The following is a 15,044-nucleotide window of genomic DNA, read 5'->3' as shown; positions in this document are numbered from 1 at the left end:
CTCGGAGCCCGCCGGACCCGGCCGGTGAACTCAACAGGCCCGCCCGGTGCGGGTCAGCGCCGGCGCGGGGCCTGGGGCGGGAGGAGGCGGCGGGGAAGCGCAGAGAGGCTCGGCTTCTTGAGCGGGGCAGGGGCGCCCTCCGCCGTCTAGGGCCACACCACCCTGAACGCGCCCGATCTCGTCTGGTCTCGGAAGCTAAGCAGGGTCGGGCCTGGTTAGTACTTGGATGGGAGACCGCCTGGGAATACCGGGTGCCGTAGGCTTCTTTTTTTTTTTTTTTTTTGTTTTGTTTTGCCTCTTGTTCTGTCCCCTCTCTGGGAGCGAGGCGGCGGCCCGGGGCGGGGGTCTCCCCCACCCTCAGCGCCCGCCGCGGTGCCTGGCGCCCCAGCCCGCACCGTGGGGCCTCCTCTTGTCCCAAGCCGCGACACCGCCGTCACGCGGCAGCATGCGTGGCTTCTGGACTGTCAGGTCTCAGACCAAAGGTCTGCTCTGTGGGAACCGACACGCTGGAGGAAACCTTGAGAGTCTGAGAGGGGAGGGAGTTCCAGAAGAAGGCCAGGATGTCATTTTGAGGGAGTATGTGACCAGAACTCGTCCCGTTGCTTTTGGGGTTCTATGGGCTACACGTAGGAATCTTTGGTGGTGGCACCTGATGTTGGGGGATCCGGAGTCACACCCAGACCTGCTCCACAGGCCTCCTTTTACTTTTCTCTTCGGATTCATTATGTTTAAAAAGTGTCTCTTATCTCTATGATTGCATTTTCTTTTCTCTCTCTTTTCAAGCAGATGATGGGAGTCCAAGTATTAAGGTGACATGTGTTGCCCGTGCCCCCCTCCCCCCTGTGTTCTTATTCATTAACCTCTGATGTTGTTCCAGCGTATTGTGGGGGTACCAATGTTAAGGTCGGGTACGTTGCCCTCTCCCAGCCTCCCCCCTCGGGTCAGAGCCTCAAGTGCGCCCATCCCCCAGTCGGTGCGCACCCACCCCATTCCTAATGGAGGTGTATGCCCATCCCCTCCCCCCACCCGCCCGACACCCACCCGATGAAGGTGATTCCTCTGTGTCCACTTGGGTGTCCGTCGGTTCGTACCCATTTGCTGGTGAGCGCGAGCACGTGGTGCTCGTGTGTCCATTCTTGGGCTACCTGGCTTACTGGAACGGGTTCCAGCTCTGGCCAGGAGAACCACGAGAGGTGCCCTCTCACCGCTGCTCCTCCTAGCTGAATAGCACTCCGTGGTGTCCACGCGCCACATTTCATTTACGCACTCGTGGGTCGATGGGCACTCGGGTCGCTTCCAGGTCTTTGCGATTGTGACTTGTGCCCTGACTCTAACCCTAACCCTTACCCAGCCCCGTCTCCTCCTCGGCCCCTGCCTGACTGACTCCTTCCCGCCCGGCCTGTCACCTGTCACCGTCCTCTGCCCCTGCCTGACACGCTCCTCCCCGCCCGGGCCGTCACCGTCCTCGGCCCCTGCCTGACGGGGCTCCTCCGTCGCCTGGGCCTTCCAAGGGCTTGGTGTGGACGCTGGTTCCAGGACGCCCTCCCAGGAACCCGGTAGCAGGGCGGCCGCAGCGTCTCGCGCCACCCAACCGTCCGCCGGCCGGCGGCCGTCGCTAAGTGGCCTGCGGGGGACGTGCCCCCACTGTGGGGCGGGCGCCCAGCCTGGTGTCTTCTCTGAGGCCCCGTGGCTGCTTTTCCCCCCCGCAAGGGGAGAGCCGCGGAGGTGGGGACCGCCTCCTCGTGGGGACGTACACCCAGCTCTCCACGTCGGATTCCGGGGCTCTCTGTCCTGCCAGAAGGCCCAGCTGGCCTGCGGGTCCTTAGAGTGGCAAAAACATCCGAAAACTGAGATTGAGGGTCCGGTGGTTGTCTGCACTTTTGTGCTGGGCACCCCAGGGAGGCCCGGGGGCTGGCTGGACAACGCGGTCTGCTGGGCGGGGGGGGGGGGGGTTTGGAGGAGCAACTGATGCCCTTTGCACTTTGGGTAGCAAGTGTCTGAGGTGTCTCTGAGCCCTGCGCCATGTCGGGGGTGGGGGTGGGAGGTCGGGGGGGGGTGGAGGAGCAGGAGGAGGAGGAGGAGGAGGAGGTGGGAAGGGCCGTGGCCTGCAGTCGTGTTCCCGGGGTGGCTTCTTCCACAGGCTGCTTGGCCTGGGCTCCCTGCACCTGGGCCTTTGGAGGACTGGCCCTGTGCTTGCCAACGCTTCCCCTGCAGGGACCCAGAGCTGGGAGGTTGCATCTCTCAGCCCTGGGTCGGGCAGAGCCCCAGCGGGCCATGCCCACAACCTCTCTCAGCACGGGTCCCCCAGAAGGCTCCTTTGGGACCAGGATTCTCTTGCGGGTGACTCTTTAAGGTCTGGCCCCTGGATGGAGGGGCACCAGGAGTAGAGGAGCAGGAAGGGGAAGGGGGTGGCCGTGCGAGGGGACACTTTCAGGCCAAGTCCCAGCTTCAGCCTGATCCTCCTGGGAACCCCGGGGTGTACGTCACACCTCCTGGTTGTCCCGCTCTGAGACAAGGAGCCGGGCTTCGCATTCCCCCAGCAGCCAGTCGTGGGCTGAGGACACCTGGGGCGTTGGGAACTCCCTGGCTTCTCCTTGGCTTAACATCTGGAGCTGCTTGTGAATCGTGCCGCCACACACACCCGAGTGCAGGTGTCTTCTGCACAGACTGCGGGCCTCGCTCTTCTGAATGCCGCTAGCTCGCCACCCACCCACGGGTGAACCTGGTCAGGGTACTTTCTCTCGGGGGCAGACTCTGATCCTGGCGGGCTACCGGTGTCTCTGTTTGCTCGTTTCTTTCTTCCATTTCGGGAAAGGCTTCCTTACTGGGTGTGGAAATCTCCTATGCCTTTCCTCGCCTATTCTGTCAGCTTTAAAATTCTCTTTCAGTTGCCACCCTCACAGATGGATTAGGAAACTCTTTCCGGTGCACTCATTAGTGAAATGACCTCAATGAAGCTGGAATCCAATATCTAATCGCCGATTTTTAGCGAGTCCACACGCCAGGGGGGTCGGGGTCCAATGCAGCCCCGGCCAGGCCCAGGCCCCTAGGACTGGGCCACAGGAGGACACAGAGGAGGGTCCCGGCCCCCACGGTCGCGTTGCCGGCAGTTCTCCAAGGGCTTGGGCGTTTTCCAGAGGTAGGAGATGGAGGGGACTGATTTCTTCAGCGCCCCACTAACCACGCCACCCCACCCATGGGACACATCCCAAGAGAGAGAGAGAGAGACGCCCCATACACTCGCTCCCCTCCCCCATGCGCTGTGCCCCAGCCCGGGCCCGGGGGAATAGGCGGCAGCCCACCCACAGGGTGGGGGGCGCAGCTGAGAGGGGTTGTCGGGGAGGGCGGCCCCTGCCTGGGGTCAAAGGGCGGGCGACCCGCGCGTGCGCAATCGGCGGCGGCGGCGGCGGCGGCGGCGGCGGCGGCGGCGGGGGCGGCCACGAGCTGGGGGTGGGCCAGGCGAGGAGAGGAAGGGGGCTGGAAGGTCTCCACCTTGGCGAGTCCAGCCGTGGAGGCGCATCTTGTGTGAGTGTGAGTGAGTGAGTGTGAGTGTGTGTGTGTGTGTGTGTGTGTGTGTATAGAGAGACAGCCCCCCACCCCGGCCCGCCGCTCCCTGCCCGCCCCGCCCCGCCCCGCCTGTCACCCCCGTCCCTCGGAGCCCGCCGGACCCGGCCGGTGAACTCAACAGGCCCGCCCGGTGCGGGTCAGCGCCGGCGCGGGGCCTGGGGCGGGAGGAGGCGGCGGGGAAGCGCAGAGAGGCTCGGCTTCTTGAGCGGGGCAGGGGCGCCCTCCGCCGTCTAGGGCCACACCACCCTGAACGCGCCCGATCTCGTCTGGTCTCGGAAGCTAAGCAGGGTCGGGCCTGGTTAGTACTTGGATGGGAGACCGCCTGGGAATACCGGGTGCCGTAGGCTTCTTTTTTTTTTTTTTTTTTGTTTTGTTTTGCCTCTTGTTCTGTCCCCTCTCTGGGAGCGAGGCGGCGGCCCGGGGCGGGGGTCTCCCCCACCCTCAGCGCCCGCCGCGGTGCCTGGCGCCCCAGCCCGCACCGTGGGGCCTCCTCTTGTCCCAAGCCGCGACACCGCCGTCACGCGGCAGCATGCGTGGCTTCTGGACTGTCAGGTCTCAGACCAAAGGTCTGCTCTGTGGGAACCGACACGCTGGAGGAAACCTTGAGAGTCTGAGAGGGGAGGGAGTTCCAGAAGAAGGCCAGGATGTCATTTTGAGGGAGTATGTGACCAGAACTCGTCCCGTTGCTTTTGGGGTTCTATGGGCTACACGTAGGAATCTTTGGTGGTGGCACCTGATGTTGGGGGATCCGGAGTCACACCCAGACCTGCTCCACAGGCCTCCTTTTACTTTTCTCTTCGGATTCATTATGTTTAAAAAGTGTCTCTTATCTCTATGATTGCATTTTCTTTTCTCTCTCTTTTCAAGCAGATGATGGGAGTCCAAGTATTAAGGTGACATGTGTTGCCCGTGCCCCCCTCCCCCCTGTGTTCTTATTCATTAACCTCTGATGTTGTTCCAGCGTATTGTGGGGGTACCAATGTTAAGGTCGGGTACGTTGCCCTCTCCCAGCCTCCCCCCTCGGGTCAGAGCCTCAAGTGCGCCCATCCCCCAGTCGGTGCGCACCCACCCCATTCCTAATGGAGGTGTATGCCCATCCCCTCCCCCCACCCGCCCGACACCCACCCGATGAAGGTGATTCCTCTGTGTCCACTTGGGTGTCCGTCGGTTCGTACCCATTTGCTGGTGAGCGCGAGCACGTGGTGCTCGTGTGTCCATTCTTGGGCTACCTGGCTTACTGGAACGGGTTCCAGCTCTGGCCAGGAGAACCACGAGAGGTGCCCTCTCACCGCTGCTCCTCCTAGCTGAATAGCACTCCGTGGTGTCCACGCGCCACATTTCATTTACGCACTCGTGGGTCGATGGGCACTCGGGTCGCTTCCAGGTCTTTGCGATTGTGACTTGTGCCCTGACTCTAACCCTAACCCTTACCCAGCCCCGTCTCCTCCTCGGCCCCTGCCTGACTGACTCCTTCCCGCCCGGCCTGTCACCTGTCACCGTCCTCTGCCCCTGCCTGACACGCTCCTCCCCGCCCGGGCCGTCACCGTCCTCGGCCCCTGCCTGACGGGGCTCCTCCGTCGCCTGGGCCTTCCAAGGGCTTGGTGTGGACGCTGGTTCCAGGACGCCCTCCCAGGAACCCGGTAGCAGGGCGGCCGCAGCGTCTCGCGCCACCCAACCGTCCGCCGGCCGGCGGCCGTCGCTAAGTGGCCTGCGGGGGACGTGCCCCCACTGTGGGGCGGGCGCCCAGCCTGGTGTCTTCTCTGAGGCCCCGTGGCTGCTTTTCCCCCCCGCAAGGGGAGAGCCGCGGAGGTGGGGACCGCCTCCTCGTGGGGACGTACACCCAGCTCTCCACGTCGGATTCCGGGGCTCTCTGTCCTGCCAGAAGGCCCAGCTGGCCTGCGGGTCCTTAGAGTGGCAAAAACATCCGAAAACTGAGATTGAGGGTCCGGTGGTTGTCTGCACTTTTGTGCTGGGCACCCCAGGGAGGCCCGGGGGCTGGCTGGACAACGCGGTCTGCTGGGCGGGGGGGGGGGGTTTGGAGGAGCAACTGATGCCCTTTGCACTTTGGGTAGCAAGTGTCTGAGGTGTCTCTGAGCCCTGCGCCATGTCGGGGGTGGGGGTGGGAGGTCGGGGGGGGGTGGAGGAGCAGGAGGAGGAGGAGGAGGAGGAGGTGGGAAGGGCCGTGGCCTGCAGTCGTGTTCCCGGGGTGGCTTCTTCCACAGGCTGCTTGGCCTGGGCTCCCTGCACCTGGGCCTTTGGAGGACTGGCCCTGTGCTTGCCAACGCTTCCCCTGCAGGGACCCAGAGCTGGGAGGTTGCATCTCTCAGCCCTGGGTCGGGCAGAGCCCCAGCGGGCCATGCCCACAACCTCTCTCAGCACGGGTCCCCCAGAAGGCTCCTTTGGGACCAGGATTCTCTTGCGGGTGACTCTTTAAGGTCTGGCCCCTGGATGGAGGGGCACCAGGAGTAGAGGAGCAGGAAGGGGAAGGGGGTGGCCGTGCGAGGGGACACTTTCAGGCCAAGTCCCAGCTTCAGCCTGATCCTCCTGGGAACCCCGGGGTGTACGTCACACCTCCTGGTTGTCCCGCTCTGAGACAAGGAGCCGGGCTTCGCATTCCCCCAGCAGCCAGTCGTGGGCTGAGGACACCTGGGGCGTTGGGAACTCCCTGGCTTCTCCTTGGCTTAACATCTGGAGCTGCTTGTGAATCGTGCCGCCACACACACCCGAGTGCAGGTGTCTTCTGCACAGACTGCGGGCCTCGCTCTTCTGAATGCCGCTAGCTCGCCACCCACCCACGGGTGAACCTGGTCAGGGTACTTTCTCTCGGGGGCAGACTCTGATCCTGGCGGGCTACCGGTGTCTCTGTTTGCTCGTTTCTTTCTTCCATTTCGGGAAAGGCTTCCTTACTGGGTGTGGAAATCTCCTATGCCTTTCCTCGCCTATTCTGTCAGCTTTAAAATTCTCTTTCAGTTGCCACCCTCACAGATGGATTAGGAAACTCTTTCCGGTGCACTCATTAGTGAAATGACCTCAATGAAGCTGGAATCCAATATCTAATCGCCGATTTTTAGCGAGTCCACACGCCAGGGGGGTCGGGGTCCAATGCAGCCCCGGCCAGGCCCAGGCCCCTAGGACTGGGCCACAGGAGGACACAGAGGAGGGTCCCGGCCCCCACGGTCGCGTTGCCGGCAGTTCTCCAAGGGCTTGGGCGTTTTCCAGAGGTAGGAGATGGAGGGGACTGATTTCTTCAGCGCCCCACTAACCACGCCACCCCACCCATGGGACACATCCCAAGAGAGAGAGAGAGAGACGCCCCATACACTCGCTCCCCTCCCCCATGCGCTGTGCCCCAGCCCGGGCCCGGGGGAATAGGCGGCAGCCCACCCACAGGGTGGGGGGCGCAGCTGAGAGGGGTTGTCGGGGAGGGCGGCCCCTGCCTGGGGTCAAAGGGCGGGCGACCCGCGCGTGCGCAATCGGCGGCGGCGGCGGCGGCGGCGGCGGCGGCGGCGGCGGCGGCGGCGGGGGCGGCCACGAGCTGGGGGTGGGCCAGGCGAGGAGAGGAAGGGGGCTGGAAGGTCTCCACCTTGGCGAGTCCAGCCGTGGAGGCGCATCTTGTGTGAGTGTGAGTGAGTGAGTGTGAGTGTGTGTGTGTGTGTGTGTGTGTGTGTATAGAGAGACAGCCCCCCACCCCGGCCCGCCGCTCCCTGCCCGCCCCGCCCCGCCCCGCCTGTCACCCCCGTCCCTCGGAGCCCGCCGGACCCGGCCGGTGAACTCAACAGGCCCGCCCGGTGCGGGTCAGCGCCGGCGCGGGGCCTGGGGCGGGAGGAGGCGGCGGGGAAGCGCAGAGAGGCTCGGCTTCTTGAGCGGGGCAGGGGCGCCCTCCGCCGTCTAGGGCCACACCACCCTGAACGCGCCCGATCTCGTCTGGTCTCGGAAGCTAAGCAGGGTCGGGCCTGGTTAGTACTTGGATGGGAGACCGCCTGGGAATACCGGGTGCCGTAGGCTTCTTTTTTTTTTTTTTTTTTGTTTTGTTTTGCCTCTTGTTCTGTCCCCTCTCTGGGAGCGAGGCGGCGGCCCGGGGCGGGGGTCTCCCCCACCCTCAGCGCCCGCCGCGGTGCCTGGCGCCCCAGCCCGCACCGTGGGGCCTCCTCTTGTCCCAAGCCGCGACACCGCCGTCACGCGGCAGCATGCGTGGCTTCTGGACTGTCAGGTCTCAGACCAAAGGTCTGCTCTGTGGGAACCGACACGCTGGAGGAAACCTTGAGAGTCTGAGAGGGGAGGGAGTTCCAGAAGAAGGCCAGGATGTCATTTTGAGGGAGTATGTGACCAGAACTCGTCCCGTTGCTTTTGGGGTTCTATGGGCTACACGTAGGAATCTTTGGTGGTGGCACCTGATGTTGGGGGATCCGGAGTCACACCCAGACCTGCTCCACAGGCCTCCTTTTACTTTTCTCTTCGGATTCATTATGTTTAAAAAGTGTCTCTTATCTCTATGATTGCATTTTCTTTTCTCTCTCTTTTCAAGCAGATGATGGGAGTCCAAGTATTAAGGTGACATGTGTTGCCCGTGCCCCCCTCCCCCCTGTGTTCTTATTCATTAACCTCTGATGTTGTTCCAGCGTATTGTGGGGGTACCAATGTTAAGGTCGGGTACGTTGCCCTCTCCCAGCCTCCCCCCTCGGGTCAGAGCCTCAAGTGCGCCCATCCCCCAGTCGGTGCGCACCCACCCCATTCCTAATGGAGGTGTATGCCCATCCCCTCCCCCCACCCGCCCGACACCCACCCGATGAAGGTGATTCCTCTGTGTCCACTTGGGTGTCCGTCGGTTCGTACCCATTTGCTGGTGAGCGCGAGCACGTGGTGCTCGTGTGTCCATTCTTGGGCTACCTGGCTTACTGGAACGGGTTCCAGCTCTGGCCAGGAGAACCACGAGAGGTGCCCTCTCACCGCTGCTCCTCCTAGCTGAATAGCACTCCGTGGTGTCCACGCGCCACATTTCATTTACGCACTCGTGGGTCGATGGGCACTCGGGTCGCTTCCAGGTCTTTGCGATTGTGACTTGTGCCCTGACTCTAACCCTAACCCTTACCCAGCCCCGTCTCCTCCTCGGCCCCTGCCTGACTGACTCCTTCCCGCCCGGCCTGTCACCTGTCACCGTCCTCTGCCCCTGCCTGACACGCTCCTCCCCGCCCGGGCCGTCACCGTCCTCGGCCCCTGCCTGACGGGGCTCCTCCGTCGCCTGGGCCTTCCAAGGGCTTGGTGTGGACGCTGGTTCCAGGACGCCCTCCCAGGAACCCGGTAGCAGGGCGGCCGCAGCGTCTCGCGCCACCCAACCGTCCGCCGGCCGGCGGCCGTCGCTAAGTGGCCTGCGGGGGACGTGCCCCCACTGTGGGGCGGGCGCCCAGCCTGGTGTCTTCTCTGAGGCCCCGTGGCTGCTTTTCCCCCCCGCAAGGGGAGAGCCGCGGAGGTGGGGACCGCCTCCTCGTGGGGACGTACACCCAGCTCTCCACGTCGGATTCCGGGGCTCTCTGTCCTGCCAGAAGGCCCAGCTGGCCTGCGGGTCCTTAGAGTGGCAAAAACATCCGAAAACTGAGATTGAGGGTCCGGTGGTTGTCTGCACTTTTGTGCTGGGCACCCCAGGGAGGCCCGGGGGCTGGCTGGACAACGCGGTCTGCTGGGCGGGGGGGGGGGGTTTGGAGGAGCAACTGATGCCCTTTGCACTTTGGGTAGCAAGTGTCTGAGGTGTCTCTGAGCCCTGCGCCATGTCGGGGGTGGGGGTGGGAGGTCGGGGGGGGGTGGAGGAGCAGGAGGAGGAGGAGGAGGAGGAGGTGGGAAGGGCCGTGGCCTGCAGTCGTGTTCCCGGGGTGGCTTCTTCCACAGGCTGCTTGGCCTGGGCTCCCTGCACCTGGGCCTTTGGAGGACTGGCCCTGTGCTTGCCAACGCTTCCCCTGCAGGGACCCAGAGCTGGGAGGTTGCATCTCTCAGCCCTGGGTCGGGCAGAGCCCCAGCGGGCCATGCCCACAACCTCTCTCAGCACGGGTCCCCCAGAAGGCTCCTTTGGGACCAGGATTCTCTTGCGGGTGACTCTTTAAGGTCTGGCCCCTGGATGGAGGGGCACCAGGAGTAGAGGAGCAGGAAGGGGAAGGGGGTGGCCGTGCGAGGGGACACTTTCAGGCCAAGTCCCAGCTTCAGCCTGATCCTCCTGGGAACCCCGGGGTGTACGTCACACCTCCTGGTTGTCCCGCTCTGAGACAAGGAGCCGGGCTTCGCATTCCCCCAGCAGCCAGTCGTGGGCTGAGGACACCTGGGGCGTTGGGAACTCCCTGGCTTCTCCTTGGCTTAACATCTGGAGCTGCTTGTGAATCGTGCCGCCACACACACCCGAGTGCAGGTGTCTTCTGCACAGACTGCGGGCCTCGCTCTTCTGAATGCCGCTAGCTCGCCACCCACCCACGGGTGAACCTGGTCAGGGTACTTTCTCTCGGGGGCAGACTCTGATCCTGGCGGGCTACCGGTGTCTCTGTTTGCTCCTTTCTTTCTTCCATTTCGGGAAAGGCTTCCTTACTGGGTGTGGAAATCTCCTATGCCTTTCCTCGCCTATTCTGTCAGCTTTAAAATTCTCTTTCAGTTGCCACCCTCACAGATGGATTAGGAAACTCTTTCCGGTGCACTCATTAGTGAAATGACCTCAATGAAGCTGGAATCCAATATCTAATCGCCGATTTTTAGCGAGTCCACACGCCAGGGGGGTCGGGGTCCAATGCAGCCCCGGCCAGGCCCAGGCCCCTAGGACTGGGCCACAGGAGGACACAGAGGAGGGTCCCGGCCCCCACGGTCGCGTTGCCGGCAGTTCTCCAAGGGCTTGGGCGTTTTCCAGAGGTAGGAGATGGAGGGGACTGATTTCTTCAGCGCCCCACTAACCACGCCACCCCACCCATGGGACACATCCCAAGAGAGAGAGAGAGAGACGCCCCATACACTCGCTCCCCTCCCCCATGCGCTGTGCCCCAGCCCGGGCCCGGGGGAATAGGCGGCAGCCCACCCACAGGGTGGGGGGCGCAGCTGAAAGGGGTTGTCGGGGAGGGCGGCCCCTGCCTGGGGTCAAAGGGCGGGCGACCCGCGCGTGCGCAATCGGCGGCGGCGGCGGCGGCGGCGGCGGCGGCGGCGGGGGCGGCCACGAGCTGGGGGTGGGCCAGGCGAGGAGAGGAAGGGGGCTGGAAGGTCTCCACCTTGGCGAGTCCAGCCGTGGAGGCGCATCTTGTGTGAGTGTGAGTGAGTGAGTGTGAGTGTGTGTGTGTGTGTGTGTGTGTGTGTATAGAGAGACAGCCCCCCACCCCGGCCCGCCGCTCCCTGCCCGCCCCGCCCCGCCTGTCACCCCCGTCCCTCGGAGCCCGCCGGACCCGGCCGGTGAACTCAACAGGCCCGCCCGGTGCGGGTCAGCGCCGGCGCGGGGCCTGGGGCGGGAGGAGGCGGCGGGGAAGCGCAGAGAGGCTCGGCTTCTTGAGCGGGGCAGGGGCGCCCTCCGCCGTCTAGGGCCACACCACCCTGAACGCGCCCGATCTCGTCTGGTCTCGGAAGCTAAGCAGGGTCGGGCCTGGTTAGTACTTGGATGGGAGACCGCCTGGGAATACCGGGTGCCGTAGGCTTCTTTTTTTTTTTTTTTTTTGTTTTGTTTTGCCTCTTGTTCTGTCCCCTCTCTGGGAGCGAGGCGGCGGCCCGGGGCGGGGGTCTCCCCCACCCTCAGCGCCCGCCGCGGTGCCTGGCGCCCCAGCCCGCACCGTGGGGCCTCCTCTTGTCCCAAGCCGCGACACCGCCGTCACGCGGCAGCATGCGTGGCTTCTGGACTGTCAGGTCTCAGACCAAAGGTCTGCTCTGTGGGAACCGACACGCTGGAGGAAACCTTGAGAGTCTGAGAGGGGAGGGAGTTCCAGAAGAAGGCCAGGATGTCATTTTGAGGGAGTATGTGACCAGAACTCGTCCCGTTGCTTTTGGGGTTCTATGGGCTACACGTAGGAATCTTTGGTGGTGGCACCTGATGTTGGGGGATCCGGAGTCACACCCAGACCTGCTCCACAGGCCTCCTTTTACTTTTCTCTTCGGATTCATTATGTTTAAAAAGTGTCTCTTATCTCTATGATTGCATTTTCTTTTCTCTCTCTTTTCAAGCAGATGATGGGAGTCCAAGTATTAAGGTGACATGTGTTGCCCGTGCCCCCCTCCCCCCTGTGTTCTTATTCATTAACCTCTGATGTTGTTCCAGCGTATTGTGGGGGTACCAATGTTAAGGTCGGGTACGTTGCCCTCTCCCAGCCTCCCCCCTCGGGTCAGAGCCTCAAGTGCGCCCATCCCCCAGTCGGTGCGCACCCACCCCATTCCTAATGGAGGTGTATGCCCATCCCCTCCCCCCACCCGCCCGACACCCACCCGATGAAGGTGATTCCTCTGTGTCCACTTGGGTGTCCGTCGGTTCGTACCCATTTGCTGGTGAGCGCGAGCACGTGGTGCTCGTGTGTCCATTCTTGGGCTACCTGGCTTACTGGAACGGGTTCCAGCTCTGGCCAGGAGAACCACGAGAGGTGCCCTCTCACCGCTGCTCCTCCTAGCTGAATAGCACTCCGTGGTGTCCACGCGCCACATTTCATTTACGCACTCGTGGGTCGATGGGCACTCGGGTCGCTTCCAGGTCTTTGCGATTGTGACTTGTGCCCTGACTCTAACCCTAACCCTTACCCAGCCCCGTCTCCTCCTCGGCCCCTGCCTGACTGACTCCTTCCCGCCCGGCCTGTCACCTGTCACCGTCCTCTGCCCCTGCCTGACACGCTCCTCCCCGCCCGGGCCGTCACCGTCCTCGGCCCCTGCCTGACGGGGCTCCTCCGTCGCCTGGGCCTTCCAAGGGCTTGGTGTGGACGCTGGTTCCAGGACGCCCTCCCAGGAACCCGGTAGCAGGGCGGCCGCAGCGTCTCGCGCCACCCAACCGTCCGCCGGCCGGCGGCCGTCGCTAAGTGGCCTGCGGGGGACGTGCCCCCACTGTGGGGCGGGCGCCCAGCCTGGTGTCTTCTCTGAGGCCCCGTGGCTGCTTTTCCCCCCCGCAAGGGGAGAGCCGCGGAGGTGGGGACCGCCTCCTCGTGGGGACGTACACCCAGCTCTCCACGTCGGATTCCGAGGCTCTCTGTCCTGCCAGAAGGCCCAGCTGGCCTGCGGGTCCTTAGAGTGGCAAAAACATCCGAAAACTGAGATTGAGGGTCCGGTGGTTGTCTGCACTTTTGTGCTGGGCACCCCAGGGAGGCCCGGGGGCTGGCTGGACAACGCGGTCTGCTGGGCGGGGGGGGGGGGGTTTGGAGGAGCAACTGATGCCCTTTGCACTTTGGGTAGCAAGTGTCTGAGGTGTCTCTGAGCCCTGCGCCATGTCGGGGGTGGGGGTGGGAGGTCAGGGGGGGGTGGAGGAGCAGGAGGAGGAGGAGGAGGAGGAGGTGGGAAGGGCCGTGGCCTGCAGTCGTGTTCCCGGGGTGGCTTCTTCCACAGGCTGCTTGGCCTGGGCTCCCTGCACCTGGGCCTTTGGAGGACTGGCCCTGTGCTTGCCAACGCTTCCCCTGCAGGGACCCAGAGCTGGGAGGTTGCATCTCTCAGCCCTGGGTCGGGCAGAGCCCCAGCGGGCCATGCCCACAACCTCTCTCAGCACGGGTCCCCCAGAAGGCTCCTTTGGGACCAGGATTCTCTTGCGGGTGACTCTTTAAGGTCTGGCCCCTGGATGGAGGGGCACCAGGAGTAGAGGAGCAGGAAGGGGAAGGGGGTGGCCGTGCGAGGGGACACTTTCAGGCCAAGTCCCAGCTTCAGCCTGATCCTCCTGGGAACCCCGGGGTGTACGTCACACCTCCTGGTTGTCCCGCTCTGAGACAAGGAGCCGGGCTTCGCATTCCCCCAGCAGCCAGTCGTGGGCTGAGGACACCTGGGGCGTTGGGAACTCCCTGGCTTCTCCTTGGCTTAACATCTGGAGCTGCTTGTGAATCGTGCCGCCACACACACCCGAGTGCAGGTGTCTTCTGCACAGACTGCGGGCCTCGCTCTTCTGAATGCCGCTAGCTCGCCACCCACCCACGGGTGAACCTGGTCAGGGTACTTTCTCTCGGGGGCAGACTCTGATCCTGGCGGGCTACCGGTGTCTCTGTTTGCTCGTTTCTTTCTTCCATTTCGGGAAAGGCTTCCTTACTGGGTGTGGAAATCTCCTATGCCTTTCCTCGCCTATTCTGTCAGCTTTAAAATTCTCTTTCAGTTGCCACCCTCACAGATGGATTAGGAAACTCTTTCCGGTGCACTCATTAGTGAAATGACCTCAATGAAGCTGGAATCCAATATCTAATCGCCGATTTTTAGCGAGTCCACACGCCAGGGGGGTCGGGGTCCAATGCAGCCCCGGCCAGGCCCAGGCCCCTTGGACTGGGCCACAGGAGGACACAGAGGAGGGTCCCGGCCCCCACGGTCGCGTTGCCGGCAGTTCTCCAAGGGCTTGGGCGTTTTCCGGAGGTAGGAGATGGAGGGGACTGATTTCTTCAGCGCCCCACTAACCACGCCACCCCACCCATGGGACACATCCCAAGAGAGAGAGAGAGACGCCCCATACACTCGCTCCCCTCCCCCATGCGCTGTGCCCCAGCCCGGGCCCGGGGGAATAGGCGGCAGCCCACCCACAGGGTGGGGGGCGCAGCTGAAAGGGGTTGTCGGGGAGGGCGGCCCCTGCCTGGGGTCAAAGGGCGGGCGACCCGCGCGTGCGCAATCGGCGGCGGCGGCGGCGGCGGCGGCGGCGGCGGCGGCGGCGGCGGCGGCGGCGGGGGCGGCCACGAGCTGGGGGTGGGCCAGGCGAGGAGAGGAAGGGGGCTGGAAGGTCTCCACCTTGGCGAGTCCAGCCGTGGAGGCGCATCTTGTGTGAGTGTGAGTGAGTGAGTGTGAGTGTGTGTGTGTGTGTGTGTGTGTGTATAGAGAGACAGCCCCCCACCCCGGCCCGCCGCTCCCTGCCCGCCCCGCCCCGCCCCGCCTGTCACCCCCGTCCCTCGGAGCCCGCCGGACCCGGCCGGTGAACTCAACAGGCCCGCCCGGTGCGGGTCAGCGCCGGCGCGGGGCCTGGGGCGGGAGGAGGCGGCGGGGAAGCGCAGAGAGGCTCGGCTTCTTGAGCGGGGCAGGGGCGCCCTCCGCCGTCTAGGGCCACACCACCCTGAACGCGCCCGATCTCGTCTGGTCTCGGAAGCTAAGCAGGGTCGGGCCTGGTTAGTACTTGGATGGGAGACCGCCTGGGAATACCGGGTGCCGTAGGCTTCTTTTTTTTTTTTTTTTTTGTTTTGTTTTGCCTCTTGTTCTGTCCCCTCTCTGGGAGCGAGGCGGCGGCCCGGGGCGGGGGTCACCCCCACCCTCAGCGCCCGCCGCGGTGCCTGGCGCCCCAGCCCGCACCGTGGGGCCTCCTCTTGTCCCAAGCCGCGACACCGCCG

At 64.1% G+C, this 15,044-nt stretch overlaps 5 non-coding genes across 5 annotated transcripts; all 5 read left to right on the top strand.

The window, feature by feature from the left end:
• Positions 1 to 144: 144 nt before the first annotated feature.
• On the top strand, positions 145 to 263 carry LOC142872491 (5S ribosomal RNA). Its single transcript, XR_012920748.1, has one exon. It is a non-coding gene; the product is annotated as a 5S ribosomal RNA (ribosomal RNA).
• A 3,532-nt stretch (positions 264 to 3,795) lies between these two features.
• LOC142872489 (5S ribosomal RNA) lies at positions 3,796 to 3,914 on the top strand. Its single transcript, XR_012920746.1, has one exon. It is a non-coding gene; the product is annotated as a 5S ribosomal RNA (ribosomal RNA).
• A 3,539-nt stretch (positions 3,915 to 7,453) lies between these two features.
• On the top strand, positions 7,454 to 7,572 carry LOC142872488 (5S ribosomal RNA). The gene has a single exon (XR_012920745.1). It is a non-coding gene; the product is annotated as a 5S ribosomal RNA (ribosomal RNA).
• Positions 7,573 to 11,094: 3,522 nt separating this feature from the next.
• Positions 11,095 to 11,213, top strand: LOC142872487 (5S ribosomal RNA). Its single transcript, XR_012920744.1, has one exon. It is a non-coding gene; the product is annotated as a 5S ribosomal RNA (ribosomal RNA).
• A 3,542-nt stretch (positions 11,214 to 14,755) lies between these two features.
• On the top strand, positions 14,756 to 14,874 carry LOC142872486 (5S ribosomal RNA). Its single transcript, XR_012920743.1, has one exon. It is a non-coding gene; the product is annotated as a 5S ribosomal RNA (ribosomal RNA).
• Positions 14,875 to 15,044: the final 170 nt, after the last annotated feature.

The sequence above is a fragment of the Microcebus murinus genome, chromosome 8, assembly GCF_040939455.1.
Source record: "Microcebus murinus isolate Inina chromosome 8, M.murinus_Inina_mat1.0, whole genome shotgun sequence".
Lineage (NCBI taxonomy): Eukaryota > Metazoa > Chordata > Mammalia > Primates > Cheirogaleidae > Microcebus > Microcebus murinus.
This window is presented reverse-complemented; position numbering and strand designations above follow the sequence as displayed.